Source organism: Pteronotus mesoamericanus, unplaced genomic scaffold, assembly GCF_021234165.1.
Source record: "Pteronotus mesoamericanus isolate MK-2021 breed Mesoamerican mustached bat unplaced genomic scaffold, CSHL_Meso_final scaffold_174, whole genome shotgun sequence".
NCBI lineage: Eukaryota > Metazoa > Chordata > Mammalia > Chiroptera > Mormoopidae > Pteronotus > Pteronotus mesoamericanus.
In genome coordinates, this window is record NW_026555309.1 from 8,139,476 (window position 1) to 8,142,861 (window position 3,386).

Consider the following 3,386-nt stretch of genomic DNA (forward strand, 5'->3'; position numbering starts at 1 on the left):
CCTTTCTTTTACAAGAGAATAATCATTGTATTATACTACAAAAGCATGTATACTCCATAATTTAAAAAATTAAATGTCAGATATACAAGTAATGGCATTTTCTCCAGTAATTCACAATTTTTTACAATTTCTATTTTGGAACAAACGTTAAAATTCCCATGATTTAAGTATTATTAAGTATGAAATACTTAGCATCTTAAAGAATTAAGAATGACAGAACTTACAATTAACTATAAATCTTACATTGGTAATATAGCTCCCCTTTGCTACTTTATTTCTTAAGTAAACATTCTACTACTGTATGTTTTCAAGTGAATTGTTCTGGTTTGAAAAATTAACTTTTCTTTTATCCTCAACCAAGAACATTTTTTCATTGCTTTCAGAGAGAGAAAAAGGGAGAGAGGGAGAGAAACATCAATGTGAGAGAGAAGCATCAATTGGTTGCCTCCTGTACACGCCCAGACCAGGGATCGAACCCACAACCTATCAGTTATGGGATGATGATCCAACCAAACCATACCGGTCAGGGCTGAAACAATTGACTTATGTTAATTATGAAGGGCCTTGACACTGTACAATTTTGTTAAATTATACAGTAACGTTAAAATGTAGGACATGTCTACTCAACTTAATCAGAGCATGTACTTCATTACTACTATTATAAAAGGTCATTAAGATGAATGGAGCTTAACCTGATTTTGCAAAGGTTTTTATGAAAATCTTAATATGGAAACCTTGTTTGAGAACCATCAAACTCAGTATCTGCTCTGCCATTATTTTAAGTATGAGCCAATTATTATTCCTGTTGAAAAATGAAGACAAAACTATATTGATACTCTGAAATAAACATTTTATAATATTGTCATTATATTGACAAATCAGAAGTTGCAAGTTTATTTCATACCTAAAGATTAGTTACTAGTGAGGTCTAAAATTTAGAGAAATGTTCACTAGCAGCCATTATTACTAGATAACTACATAAAATACTTTTATAAACTTTGCATTTAGTAGCTAATGTGGTGTCAGTACAATTCTCAAAAACCTGTCATGAGTAGTATGAGTTGCTAGCAAGTGATCTTCCCTGAGATAAGAGACCATACACAAAAGTCTACTCATTTCCAATGCAGTTAAGATACTCAAAAATAATGGCAATAAGGACCTGTGGCTCGGAATCACAGATATATTTCAGATTCCAAGTGGTAGGCTTGACTGTAAAACCAAACTAAAAATTATCAGAAAATATACAGAAATTTGCTAAATTTCTCAGATCATTATCCTAACATTCCAATAAAATACCTGAAACAGAGTGAAAAGGGGGAAAATGGACCTTATGCTTGCCCTTTAACTAGTTCCTGAGTAACCATTCCCTTGGAGTTCATTATATTCTAGCTTATATTTGGCAGTTATCTTTTCCTTCAATTTCAACCAGTTTCTCCTTACCACTGTTCTAGATATACACTATCTTCAATTCCACCTGGACTTTGGGTCATCAATTCAAACTTGGTATGATTAACTATAAAATGGATTACTGAAGGAAAAAACAATTATCCTTTGATTTACAGTGAAACACTGCAAACAGAACTTATAAGACTGAATGATAGTTTATAATGTTACATCTAGGGATAAAAAATAGTTTGACTTATGATCTCTAACTTGAACTCAAAGTTGTGGTCATCATAAATAGTAGTACTAAAAAATAATCATTCTCTAGTCCTACATTTGATTATGATAACCATATGGAAGGACAAACAATGATATTTAAGAACTTAAAAGAAATTCTGTTCTAGAACTTCTTTGTAAAGATGATACCTGGCCCACATCTCAAAAACCATTAATTACCCCAACCAAATTTCAGCAGCTTTAAAATAATTTCAAGAAATCTTATCATTCTCAGAATCAAGCCTTTTATTCTTTATCACAGGAGAACCCAAACTATTATAATATTTATACCTAACTGGCTTCTAAATAGCATTGCTGTGGCAAGAGAAATTAATAGTGTTGTCAGAAATTAAGCCCTTCTAAATGTTCACGGGTACATTTTAATTTGACTAAATGAATGTATTAAATAGGGACATAAAATTTGTTTCTGATATTCTTTATGCTATGAGTATATTGTCAATAATTAACTAAACATACCAAGCCACAGGTGAAAGAAAAGGTGATTATATCATGTACCTGGAAGCAGTGCATTTGCTTGTTAGTTTTCTTGTATTTAAACTCAAAGGGGGGAGGGTAGGGGCATGTTTCAGTGGCTGAAAAGCCAGAAATAACTATAGTAGTTAGTAATATTTATAATTTTTAGTTTAAATCACAGAAGTCACCTATACTAAATGAGAAATATTTGGTAGCTGCAGTTCTTTATGCAAAACTAGTGCACAATATAAAAGCTCTATATGTTCTTGCTATTTAGATATAAAGATACTTGAACTTTAGAAGAATGGAGATAAAATGTGAGAATGTGATGGCGCCCAAATATATTGTCTTGCTCAGTATCACCTGCAAATGTCTAGATTCTCCATTCTTTCTTTATTCCAAATTGGACTAGTTCATTTAGTAAGTGGATTCAGTCAGAGATACTTTCACAGAAAGGAAACCAAAACCTCTCTTATTTGGAAACACAAATTAAAGTACTGTCTACGTACCTTATGAATCAACAGGTTAAGATTTTTAAACACCTGATAATATACTTTCTGATGTACATTTTCTTAGAATGCTCACAGTTCTGCATCTGCTACATGTGCAAACAGAGACAGCCAGGCTTTGAATGCTCTAGATAAGAGATTGTATTAACAGATATTTTGTCTTTCATCCATTCAAGTTCAACTTAATTTCAGTGAACAAAGGAAAAAGATGGATTGAAATGTACATTTCAGAATACAGATTTACAAAATAGGATAAAATAGTGCAATACCAATCTCAGGATAAACATTCTCTGTCTTTAAGGAATAAGCTTGAAAGCTACTTCTTGAGGAAACTCGCACTAAAGATTTGATGAATACACTATTTAAGCAAATGCCCAGTTGATCAGGGTATGATGCAGTAAAATTTGCATCCAAATCCAAGTGAAGCCAACAAATAAAGAAAACCTTATGGACTCAAAGAGAAAAAGAAAACTGTTTGGTTCAAAAGGGGTCAAAGACACTTAGCATACACAAGCTCAAATACCAATGATCAAAATCATAGAACAACGTAACTCATTCATAAAGATAAATTCTTATTTATAAATTGTGAACCTGACAAACTCTGAAAATTAGAGATTAACTACTGCTACCATTATTTTTATATTTTCTACCACACTCTGCAATCAACTTCTTTGCAAGATTTAAAAAAAAAAAAAAAAAAAAAAAAAAAAAATTGGTGGTACTTGACCAGGCCAGGATTCAAAA